A 13,754-nucleotide genomic window follows, 5' to 3' on the forward strand; every position below is an offset into this window, starting at 1 on the left:
TCGTACCCGCTGGCTGTTTGGGGGTGCAGAACACCATCCAGCAGACTGACTATCCGCTTTTTGTTTCTAACTTCTAACCATATGACCTCATTTGATGACCCCTTAAGTGTATCCTCTCTAAGCACTGTTGTTATGTCCTCCCTTATCAAAAGGGCAGCTCCCCCTCCTCACTTACTTGTCCTTCTGACATGCCTGGAGCTTATGTATCCTGGAACACTGAGCTGCCAGTCCTGCCCTTCTCTCAGTCATGTTTCTGTTATGGTTATAATATCCCAGTCCCCAGAGCCAATCCATGCTCTGAGCTCATCTGCCTTCCCAGTCAGGCCTCGTGTGTTGAAATAAATGCCCTTTAAACAAAAGGTCTCGTCCCTCCCTTGACTGTGCCCCAGGATATTCTGGATAGGAAACTTACTCTCGATGGCTGATGCATTTTTCCCTTGAATGGTCGATGGTACCTCTCTTTCTCAAAGTCCAAACCCTCTGCCAAACTAGTTTAAATCCTCCCCACGCAACATGAGCAAATCTACCCCCAAGGATACTGGTGCCCCTCTGGTTCAAGTCAAACCCATCCCCCTTGTTCAGGTCATCTCTACCCCAGGGCTTATGCCCGAAACGTCGATTCTCCTGTTCCCTGGATGCTGCCTGACCTGCTGCGCTTTTCCAGCAACACGTTTTCAGCTCATCTCTACCCCAGAAGAGATCCCAATGATCCAAGAACTGAAAACCCTGCCCCTTCCACCAGCTCCTCAGCCACACATCCATCTGGCCGATTTTCTATTTCTATCCTCATTGGCACGTGGCACTGGGAGTGATCTGGAGATCACAACCGTTTAGGTCCTGCATTTGAACTTACTCTCTGTAAGTATTTCACAGGATCCCATCTCTTTGACTAACTGTGCACAATGACCTCTGGGTATTTACCCTTTCACTTCAGAATGTTCAGTACCGCTCAGAGACACCCATTACCTGGGACCCGGGAGGCAGCACGGCATCCTGGGGTCTCTTCTGCAGTCACACAGTCTCCTGTCTGTCCCCCTCACAATTGAATCTCCTATCAGTATCACGATCATTAGAGAAGATCTGGCAAACAGAGACTGGGAGGATTATCTGCAGTTGGGTCTATATTTGGAAAGTGGGAGAATGTTAAAGTAATGCAGTGAGAATTCAGGGCCAGTGTGTCCCTGACGAGGGAATAGTAAAGCCCGCAGGTCCAGCAAATACAAATTAAGTGATATCATGAGTTTGATAAAGAAAATACAGTGCAATAAACTCCAGTGAAACCATTAGAAAATATAGGGAGTGCAAGAGGGTTCTTGAAAAATGAAGGACAAATAATGGTCATTAAATATCCTTAGTAGATAGTGTTAAGGAAAAGCCACAAGGTATTTTAGCAGTATAGTTAGAATAAGAGAATTACTGGGGAAAGAGTGAGGTCTGTTAGAAACCAAAGGGACAATCTGTGCATGGAGCCAGCGGAAGGAGGTGAGGTCTTCAATGAATACTTCCCATCTGTATTCACACAGGAGAAAGGCATTGTACCCGGGGATTTCAGTTGGGATGGTGAGGTTCTTAAACATGTTAAGATCAATAAGACGGAAGTATTGAATTTTTTCACAGGCATAAAGTTGGAGAAATCCACAGTGCCCAATGAAATGCATCCTAGGCTGCTATGGGAGGTAAGGGAGGAGATTGCTTGGGCCGTTGTGGATATATTTAATATTTTGCTGGCCACAGGTGAAGTGCTGAATGACTGAAGGATAGCTAATGTGGTTCCTTTGTTCAGGAAGGGCAGCAGGGATAGGCCAGGTAATTACAGGGCAGATAGTCTGACAGCAGGGGCAGGGAAATTATTGGAAACAATTCTGAGGGACAGAATGAATCAACACTTGGAAAGGCAGAAATTGATTAGGGATACTCATCACGGATTTGGTAGAGTAAGACCCTCTTCCAAATTAAGCTGAGCTTTTTGTTTGAAATTACGATTGAGGATTTTGATGAGGGCAGTGCAGAAGATGTGGGTTGCATGGAGTTCAATAAGGCACTTGACAAGGTTCCTCATGGAACGCTGGTCCAAGAGACCAATGGGATCCAAGGCAATTTGGCAACCTTGATCCACAACGGTGGAGGGTTGATTTTGTGTTTGAGTTTATTTCACCAGTGGATGTACCACAGGGGTCTGCGCAGCAACCATTGCTGTCTATTATAGAACATAGAACAGTATCGCACAGAACAGACCCTTAGGCCCACGATGTTGTGCCGAGACTTAATCCGAATGCAAAATATAGTAACTTAACCTATGGACCCCTCAACTCACTGCTATCCATGTACATGTCCAGCAGTTGCTTAAACGTCCCCAATGAGTTTGCTTCCACCACCAAAGCAGGCAATGCATCCCATGCATTCACAACTCTCTGCGTAAAGAACCTACCTCTGATGTCTCCTTTATACCTTGCTCCTAATATCTTCAAACTATGACTTCTCCTATCAGTCAATCCTGCCCTGGGGAAAAGTCTCTGGCTATTGACTCTATGTATTCCTCTCATTATTTTGTACAGTATTATGTGCATTGAGTTGGATGTGAAAGCAGAAGTTTTCATTAGTTGGTTTGCAGATGACATGAAAGGTGAGGCTGTTATCCACAGTGAGGGGGATGGTCTCAGGCTGTAGTCTGAAGGTTGAGGCTGGGACAGAATTTCAAGAAAGTCATTTAAATCGACAAGGCAGGCAAGAGCACAGTAGGCAAAGAGGGAAAACTGATCAATTAAAATGCATTTATTTCAAAGTTAGAAGCCTAATAGTTAAGGCAGATGAACTCAGTGCACGGATGGGAACATGGGACTGGGATACCATAGCATTAGAGAAGATAGTCCTGGGGATCGCCCAATGAAGCGATAATAGTGCAACTAAGAAATGAGAATGGGTCATCAGTTTGATATGACTGTATTACAGGCCCTCAACAGTAGTGAGAATTTGAGCAGAAAATATGTCCGGAGATCTCAGATATCTGTAAGAATGATATGGTTGTAATGGTCGGGGATTTTAACTTTCTAAACCGAGACTCGGACTGCAAGAATGTTCAGAGCTTGAACGGGAGGGATTGTTTTCTCATGTTCAAGAAAACTGTCTCAGTTAGAATGTAAATGGTCGGACTGCAGGAAGGGGTAAAACCTGACCTCCCCTTGGGAGGCAAAGAAGGGAAAGGGACAACACTTATTAGTGTGGCAACACTTTTGCAAAGTGATCACAATTCTATTAGTTTGAAAATAGCGATGGAAAATGACAATCCTGGTCCACAAGTTAAAGATCAAAACTGGTATTAGTCAAGAGCTTTCAACAATTGATTGTGGAGGCTAGCTTCAGGTAAAGGGACGTCAGGCAGATGGGAAACTTCCAAAAGAGGAATAAAATGAGAGTTCAGGGCCAGCATATTCCTGTTAGTCTGAATGACAATGCTGACACAATGGGGAAACATTGGATAATGGGGGTATTGAGACTCTGCTCAACAAAATGGGGGCACATGTCACATATAGCCAGCTGGATTAAGGGAATCCATTGAAGAACATTGCGGATGGAGTAATTCACTTAAGAGGGAAATCAGGAGGGTCCAAAGGGGACTACAGAAAGCTTTGGCAGATCAGACTGGGGAAAATCCAAAGAGATTCTACATGTATATGAACAACAGAAGATTAACTAGGGGCAGAATCTGGCTTCTTGAACATGAATGGGGCCATCCAAGTGTGCAACCACAGGAGATGGGTGAGGTACTAAATGAAAATTTCAAGTTTGAACTTACTGTGGAGGAAGATTGGTGAAGTCAGGGGTAAAAAAACAGTGATGTCTTCAAAAGACTCCAGATAACAGGAGGTACTGGAGGTTTTAAAATGTATATAAGGGGGACAAGTCCCTGGGAACTAATGAAGTATATCTCAGGATATTGTGGGAAGCTCAGGAAAAAATGGCGGCGTCCCATAAAGAGATTTTTATATCACTGATAACCAGAGGTTATCAGTGTCTCCAGGGAGCCTGGAGGGTGGCTAATGTTGTGCCAGTGTTTAGGAAAGGCTACGAGGGAAAGCCTCGGACTTCAACACCAATTAGCTTGATGTCAGTGGTGCATACATTGTTTGAAGCGATTCCGCAGGACAGGAGTTTTCTGCATTTCCAAAGGCAAGGATCAATTACGGATAGTCAGCAGAGCTTTGGAACGCTGCATAGAATTCTGACCATCCTGATTTAGGAAGCATTTCCTGAAACTGTAAATGGTGCAAGGATTGACCAAGATGTTACTGATACTGGAGGGTTTGACAGAAACGGAGAGGCTGGATAAAATGGAAAGCAACATGGGGGTAGGAGGGATGAGATAGTTTTGGCAGATACGGTAAAGGAGAATGCAAAGAGTTTTCTACAGCACACACGTACAAAAAAACAACTGGAGAGACATGAGGGTCCCTCAAAGATCAGTGAGGCCATCCAAGTGTAGAACCACAGGAGATGGGCGAGAGGCTAAATGAGCATTTCATGTCAGAACGCACTGTGGACAAAAACTAGTAAACAAAGGGAAGAAACAGTGATGGCTTGTAAAGAGTCCCCATTACAGAAGAAGTGGTGCTGGAGGTCTTAGAACACAAAGGTAGAGAAAGCCCTAGATCCTGAACAGGTCTATCCCAGAACATTGTGGCAAAGTTCTGGCAGGGTCCCGACCAGGGATATTTGTATCATTGTCTTTCGCATTTCCACTGGGCATAGGTGGCTGAGGGGTGACCTTATAAAGGTTGAGAAAACCATGAAGGGTACAGGTAAGTTGATTAACCAACGTCTTTACCCCAGGGTAGTGGAGTCCATAACTAGATGGGATTGAACTGCAGAAGGAGAAGGTATTAGCAATTCTGGAAAGTCTAAAAATAGGTAAGTCCCCTGCGCTGAATCGGAATTATCCTTGGTTCTGTGGTCAGCCAGGAAGGAGATTACCGAGCCTTTGGCTTTGATCTTTATGACATCATTGTCTATAGGAATAGTGCCAGAAAGCTGGAGGACAGTAAATGTTGTCCCCTTGTCCAAGAAGGGAAGTAGAGACAACCCTGGGTAATTGTAGAGCTGTGAGCCTTACTCCGATTCTGGGTAAAGTGTTGGAAAGGCTTGTAAAAGAAGCTTTCATTTATAATCATCTGGAGATGAATATGTTGATGAGGCATAGTCAGCACAGTTTTGTGAAGGGTAGGTCATGCCTCACAAACCTTATTGATGTATTTGAGAAGGTGACCAAACAGGTGGATGTGGGTAAAGCAGGTCTTAGTAGTGCAGCTGAACAGAGAGATCACGGTGTTCATGTACATGGATCATTGAAAGTTGCCACACAGGTTGATAGAGTTGTTAACAAGGCATTCAGCATGTGTGCTTTTATTGGGATTGAGACTCAGAACCACGAGATAATGCTGCAGTTGTACAAAACTCTGGTGCGGCCGCATTTGGTGTGTTGCCTATGGTCCAGGTCACCGCATTACAGGAAGGATGTGAAAGATTTGGGAAGGGTTCAGAGGAGACTTACTAAGATTTTACCGAGTCTGGAGTGAAGGTCTTATGAGGAAGGCTGAGGGACTTGAATCTGTTTCTGTTCACGAGAAGACGTTTGAGGCCAATTAATTGAGACATATCAGATAATCGGAGAGTTAGATGGATTGGACAGTGAGAGCCTTTTCCCTCGGATGGCGATGCCTCGCACGAAGGGAATCAGCTTTAAATTGAAGTAGATAAATAGATATGGGACAGATGCCAGAGGTAGGTTCTTTACTCAGAATAGGCGGGGCATGGAATGCATTGCCTGCAACAGTAGTGGACTCACCAACTCTAAGGGCATTTAAATGGTCATTGGATAGGCATATGGACGAGAATGGACTAGTGTTGGCTACTTGGGCTTCAGATTGGTTCCACAGGTCAGCGCAACATCGAGAGCGAAAGGCCTGTATTGCACCGTCATGTTCTGCGTTCTAGAGGGCATAAATATGAGATGGGAGAGGAAACCCTTCGATGGGATTGGAGGAGAACGTTTTTCACACAGAGAATGGTGCAGGCATGGAATGAGCTACCAGGGGAAGTGTTAGAGAAAAGTACAATAACAACATGTAAAAGACATTTGGGCAGGTACATGGAGAGGAGAGGGTTTGAAGGGATATGGGTCAAGTGCAGGGAAACATGACTCGTTCAGGTACTCTGGTCAGATGGACTAGTTGGATTGAAGGAACCGTTTCCGTGCTGCATGGCTCTGTTTAATGGAGGAGGAGACGACCGAGATAAGGCATGTTGTAGACACTGAAGCAAGTTACAGCGATAGGGATGGTAGTCTGGAATGCAGTACATTTCAAATATGTGGAGGGGATATCGGAAAGGGAGGAGGTTACAGAGACAGGAACTGTTATAGGTGTTACAAATTATTGAAGATGCTGGTGCACAAGACATGCCACAGATACAGTGTTGCAGAGTAGTGAGTGGTAGTTCAACAGAACTTACAGTAGGGGTGGGGATTGAGCCTGGGGTGTGTCAAAATGTGCTCCCCTTCAGCACTGTATCTTAATCATGTCTTGTTATCCCTTGTTTGGAGCCCTCTCATTGCTCTCTTCTCTGTGCACTGTGAGTGATCTTACCTCAGTGCAGGATTTATTGAAGGCTCCAGATCTCCCTTCCATTTGCCTTTCTAGCTGACCAAATATATTCAGTGAGGTGATGGATGGGACACCCAGCAGCTGGAAAGCCTACTGAGTCAGGAACTTCCTGAGTACCTACAGGAGGTAGAGAAATAGACAGAATGGAAAATTAGATAGATGCACTGAGGGGTACACATGGAGAATGTGTGACTAAGGCTCCATCCCTGGCCTGTGCTGCTGCGTCTCTTTGGAGTGGAGAATTCTGTTGGCCCAGGATCTGCAGTAGCTTCAAGAGTGAGACACACTGACAGAGACTGCAGTTAGACCCACACAGTGAGGGATACCACATGGAGAGAGACTGAGTGATATCACCAGAGTGCAGGAAGATGGCAGGATCAAACAATTGTGTTGGAAGAACGGGTTTTGCTTCATTATGCACTGGCATAACCGGTCAGGAATGAGCAATTTGTGAGCGGGTGAGGTGATGGCCGAGTGGTATTATTGCTACAGCATGTATCCAAAACCTCAGCTAAAGTTCAGGGGAGACAGGTTTGAATCCCACCATCAGAAATAGGGGAATTTTAAATCAATAATTAAAAAAAACATGCAATTAACAATTCATTAATAAGTATGAAGCCATTGCTATCGTACAAAATAATCTTTGCTCATCAAAAGACACTGGTCCTTTAGAGAAGGACATCTGCCCATCTTCATGTGGTCTGCATGACTTACCCACAACAAAGTTTTGCCTCTCAATTACCCTCTGAAATGGCCAAGCAAGCTACTTAGTTCAAGGGCAGCTAGGGCTGGGCAAGAAAGACTGGTCAGCCAGAGACACCCACATTCCCCGAGTGAATAAAAACAATCCCGTTGCACTGGGTCCCAATGGAACCATGCTGGGACCAGTGTCCCGGCCAATCATGTCGGTAGGTTTATGGACAGGGATTTAAACTGACAGAGAGGATGCAGGGACAGGGTTCAGGTGAAAGGAGCTTTCCAAATCCAAAGAGAAAAGGTGGAACAGCATGGAAATGTGACAGAAGACAAGCAGAAAGGAACAGGAAGGGACAGAGTTTAAATAAAACTGTATATCAGTGAATATGCTTGTGAGGGAGATTGTGGAAAAAAAATCATGGTTTTTTTGGAATGGACAAAGTCTATGCAATAAGGTATTGATTTGTGACACAGATGAAAGAGATTTAGGCATCAGGATGAGGTGGTTACAGGGCGAACAAAAAGTGGAACATAAATATTCAATGGTTCACAACCTTGTGGAAATTCAGGCAAAATGGACAACGCTAACAATAATGGATTACAAAGGTATTTGGTCTCAGATCATGAAGTAGAGTCAGTCTGAATGTAAATTCTGGCTATTACTTGCCAAGGACACAAGCAGCAGAACAATTTTAGGCCACCTAACAATATTTCATTGCTCTTCACTGCATTAAGCAGGAATTCATTGGAATTTTTAAAAAAGGCATTATGGTAATTTTGGGAAATTTCTATATTCGCATAGTCTGGGACAGTCACACTGACAAGAGTGATATTGGAAGAGGAGTTCGAGAATTTTTTTTTGTGTTTCTTTGTATAACTCATTGTGCAACTGGCTAGGGATGTAACTATCTCAGATTGACCATTGTGTGATGAAACTTAGTGAATGAGTAATGTCACCTGGAGAGATCCTTTGGGAAATTGTGATAAAATGCAGGTTAAAGAAATATAAAGTTTTCAAGTGAATCACAGAAAGGACAAGGTACAACTGGAAACAAAAATTGCTGATTACATGAGTTTGAGAGGAGAACTGACCAAGGTAAACAGGCGAAACAGATTGAAACATATATCTGTAAATGAACAGCGGAAAACATTTGAAGGAACAGTGTAAATCACTCAACAAAAGGACATTCCATTGAAACAGGCAAAACCTCAGCAAGAAATCCCCACCCGGCCCTCACTCAGGACAAAATGGATCAAATTAGATTGTCAGGCTTAGAAGATCACCGAAAGTTCTAAAAATCCTGAAGTGAGAGTGCTATAGCAGTAAGTTTTAAAGGGATTGCAAAGGGTCTGCTAGTAGGAGTGGGGCAGTGGGAAGGGGAATCATTGTCAGGGTTTAATGTCATGATAGGAACAGGAAGAGGTGAAGGTGCTGGAGGTGGTGAGAGTGTTACAGAGAGTGGCCAGGGTCTGAATGGTGTTACAAAACCAGGACGAATTGCTGCAGCTGGAGGTGTTAACAGAGGTAGGGAGGGACATATGTATGTTTATTTATTCATTCATGGGATTTGGGTATCACTACCTCAACAAGCATTCTTTGCCGCCACTGAAAATCGTCCAGAGGATAGTTCAGAGTCAGCCATATTGTTGTTGGTCTGGAACCACATGTAGGCCAGACTAGGTTCGAATGTCAGATGTCCTTCCCTAAAAGATGTAAGTGAACCCGATGAGTTTATCCGACTGATCAACAATGCTTTTATGGTGGCCTCACCAATATATTGTATAGCCACAACATGACATCCCAACTCCAACTCTCAATGCTCTGCCCAATGAAGGTAAGCATCCCAAATGCCTGCTTCACCAGCCTGTCTACCTGTGACACCACTTTCAAAGAACTGTGTACCTGCATCACTGGGTCACTGACTGACAACACTACCCAGGGACCGAACATTAACTATACAATCCCGCCCTGGTTTGTTTCACCAAAATGGAACACTTCACATTTATCTAATTAAACTCCATCTGCTATTCTTCAGCCCACTATCCCAGCAGTACTGTTCATCCTGTTGCATCACAGATAACCTTCTTCACTGTCCACTTTACCACCAATTTCAGTGTCACCCAAAAAACCTACTTACCAGGAAACCAATATTCCCATCCAAATCATTTATCCAAATGACAAATAACAGTGGACACACTACACCGCTGGTCACATGCCTCCAGTCAGAAAAACAACACGTCTCCCATCACCCGCTATCTCCTACCATCAAGCAATTTTGTATCCAATGGACTAGCACCTCCTGAGTGCCATATCCATTTGCATTGATCTGAGCTTATTACTCAGTTCACCATATGGAAGGTAGAACACAGAACAGTACAGCACAAGATCCTTTGGCCATGATGTCATGCCAACTTTTTATCCAACTGTAAGATCAAACTAACTACGTACCCTTCAATCTATGATCATCCATGTGCCTATCCAAGAGTCTATTAAATGTAACTAATGTATCTAATTATACTATCACAGCTGGCAGTGCATTTTACCCAACCGCTACTCTGTGTAAAAAAACCTACCTCTGACATCTCCCCCTAACTATCCTCCAATCACCTTAAAATTATGCCATCTCATAATAGCCATTTGTGCCATGCGAAAAAGAAGTATCGGACTTGTCACCGTCTATGCCTCTCATCATCTTGTTCATCTCGAGCAAGTTGCCTCCCACCCTTCTTCAGACCAATGAGAAAAGGCTTAGATCCCTTAACCTTTCTTCGGAAGACATGTCCTCCAGTACAGGCAGCATCTTGGTAAATCTCCTCTTTACCCTCTCTAAAGCTTTCACATCCTTCCTGTAATGAGGTAACCTGAACTGAACACAATATTCCAAGTGGGGTCTAGCCAGGGCTCTATAGAGCTGCAGCAAAAACTCATAGTTTTAAACCTCAATCCCCCAGCTTATGAAAGTCAACACAACATATTCCTTCTTAACAACCCTATCAGCTTGGGTGGCAACTTTGAGGGGTCAATGGACATGGAACCCAAGATCCCTCTGTTCCTCCACATTGCCAAGGTTCCCGCCTTTAACCCTGTAACCTAAAATCAAATTCGACCGTCCTAAAAGAATCACTTCACATTTTTCCACACTGAACTCCATATGCCACTTCTCAGCCCAGCTCTGCATCCTGTCAATGTCCCGTTGCAACTTACAACCGACCTGCACACTGTCCACCACTCCACCAGCCTTCATTTCATTGGCAAACTTACTAACCCACTCTTCCACACCCACATCCAAGTCATTTATAAAAATCACAAAACAGCAGAGTTCCCGGAACCGATCCCTGCAGAACACGACTGGTCACAGAGCTTCATGCTGAATGCTTCCCATTTTTCATCACCTTCTGTCCTCTGTGAGCCAGGAATTCTGTATCCAGACAGATAGGTTTCCCTGTATCCCATGCCTCCATAATTTCTGAATGAGCCATAAACGTGTTTTGTCACATTCTCGAAGTATTGAAAAAGACTTGTGAGGTATGACCTGCCCCTTACAAAGCCATGCTGACTATCGCTAATCAAAGTATGAATCATAAATCATGTCTCTCAGAGTCCTCCTCAATAATCTGCACACCAAAGACATCAGACTGACAGGTCTGTAATTCCCAAGATTATCCCTATTACCTTTCCTGAACAAGGGAATAACATTTTCCTGCCTCCAATCATCTGGTACAACTCCAGTGGACAGTGAGGGTGCAAAGGTCATCGCCAAAGGCGCAACAATCTCTTCCCTCGCTTCCTGTAGTAACTTCGGACATATCCCTTCGGGTGCAGCAGATTTATCTATTCTTATGTTTTACAAAATTCTCAGCACATCCTCCTTCTTAACATCAACCTGTAAACATGTATCAGTCCTTTTCATGCTGTCCTCACAAATGACAAGGTCCTTCTCAGTCATAAATACTGAGGCATAGTATTTATTAAGGGCCTCCCCTACCTCTTTTGATTCCAGACACAGTTTCCCTCCACTATCCCTGATCGGCCCTACCCTCACGCTGACCATCCTCTTGTTCCTCACATAAGTAGAGAATGCCTTAAGGTTTTTCTTAATCCTTCCCAACAAACCTTTTTCATGCCCCCTTTGACTTGTCCTAAGTACATTCTTCAGTTCCTTCCTGGTACCTTCAGAGAATCCCTACAGTGTGGAATCAGGCGATTTGGCCCAACAACTCCATACCAACCCTCCAAAGAGTATCCCACCCAGACCCATTCCCCCACCAAATTACTCCACATTTTCCCTGACTAAAATGCCAAACCTACACATCCTTGAACACTATGGGCAATTTAGCACGGCTGACTCACTTAACCTGCACATCTTAGGGATGTCGGTGGATAGTGGAGCACCGGGAGGAAACACACGCAGACGATGGGAGAACATGCAAACTCCACATACAGTCGCCGGGGGCTGGAATTAAAATCATGCTATGAGGCAGCAGTGTTAACCATTGAGACACCGTGCTGCCCCATGTAACCCTCTAGAGTTCTATTTGATTCTTGCTTTCTCAACCTTAAGTCAGCTTCCTTCTTCCTCTTGACTAGATTTCTACATCCTTTGGAACCTTGTCAAATGCTTTGCTGAAGTACATGTGGACATCATTGACTGCTCTGCCTTCATCTATCACTTGACAACCTCCTCATTCCTGATGAAGAGCTCCAGCCTGAAATGTCGATTTTCCTGCTCCTTGGATGTTGCCCGAACTGCTGTGCTTTTCCAGCAACACCCTCTCAACTCTGATCTCCAGCATCTGCAGACCTCACTGTCTCCACCTCCTCAAAAAGTCCATCTGATTTGTGAAACACTATTATCCACTCACAAAGCCATGCTGACTAATCAGCCTTTGCCCTTCCGAATATACGTAGCTCCTTTCACTCAGAAGCTCCTTCAACAACTTAGCTATCACTGAGCTGTAATTTCCTCGCTTGTCCCTGCAGCCCTGAAGTGATGAAACAGCATTGGTCTCCCTCCAGTCTTCCAGTACCTCATTGTTTCTGTTGATAATGTAAATATTTCTATTAGGGACACTGCAATCTCTTCCCTAGCTTCCCACAATGTTCCAGGATCGACCTAATGAGCTACTGAGGATTGATCGACCTTTACTTGTTTTAAGATTCCAGCACTTTCGCTTCTCTGTTGAGGATTCTTTCCAAGACATCACTATTTATTTCCCCAAGTGCCCGAGCTTAAATCTCTTCCTCCACAGTAAATACTGACAAGACTGTTTTGTCTAATATCTCACCCATCTCCTCTGGTTCCACACATGGGGGACTTCATTGATCTTTAACGGGCTCTATTGTCTACCAAGTAACTCTTTAGCACTTCTTGAAACTTGTACAAAGGCTTCTGAAAATTCAAATAATCCATATCCTCCGTACCACCACACATGTCCTACACCCTTATCTACTCTGCCATTTATATTCACACCAACAAATAAAATCCAATAGGCTCAAAAACAAATTCTCCTATATAAAATGTGTTTCTAAGGGTCCAGTTATTGCATATTGACATATCTTTTCTAACACATTTCAGCATGCTCCTGACTTAGATTAGATTACTTAGAGTGTGGAAACAGGCCCTTCGGCCCAACAAGTCCACACCGACACGCCGAAGCGCAACCCACCCAGACCCATTTTCGTACATTTACCCTGCACCTAACACTAGGTGGAATTTAGCATGACCAATTCACCTGACCTGCACATTTTTGGATTAAGGAAGGAAACCGGAACACCCAGAGGAAACCCACGCAGACACAGGGAGAATGTGCAAACTCCACACAGTCAGTCGCCTGAGGTGGGAATTGAACACGGGTCTCTGGCGCTGTGAGGCAGCAGTGCTAACCACCGTGCCTCCATACTGTCAGGCTAACAGTAATTGGTTTCAGACTGGCAACAAAAAGGGTTGTGGGAGTTCTTGTTTATCGATATGAAAAAGGTAGCTTACTGGTTCAACAGGTAATAGAGAAGGCAAATCAAATGCTGGTATTTATTACAAAGGGAATGGCGTCTAAAAAGAGGGAGATCTAGGGTAAGGTACAATCAGACCACACCTAGAATATTATGAGCAGTCTGAGTGTCCTAAGGAACGACATTGTCACATTGGAGGCCGTCCAGAGAAGGGTCACTTGGCTGATCCTGAGAATGGAGGGAATTTCTCTTGAGAAGAGGTGGAGAAGATTGAGGTTGAACCCATTGACGTTCAGAAAACATGAGAGAGAAATTTAATGAAACATGCAAGATTCTGCGGGGGTGGGGTAGGGCTTTGACAGGTTAGATGCTGGGAAGTTAGAAAACAGAACGGTAGAGCACAGTGGCTTCGGCCACCATGGCTGTGCTGTCCATGATGTTATTCTAAACTA

The sequence above is a fragment of the Chiloscyllium plagiosum genome, chromosome 8, assembly GCF_004010195.1.
Source record: "Chiloscyllium plagiosum isolate BGI_BamShark_2017 chromosome 8, ASM401019v2, whole genome shotgun sequence".
Classification (NCBI taxonomy): Eukaryota; Metazoa; Chordata; class Chondrichthyes; order Orectolobiformes; family Hemiscylliidae; genus Chiloscyllium; species Chiloscyllium plagiosum.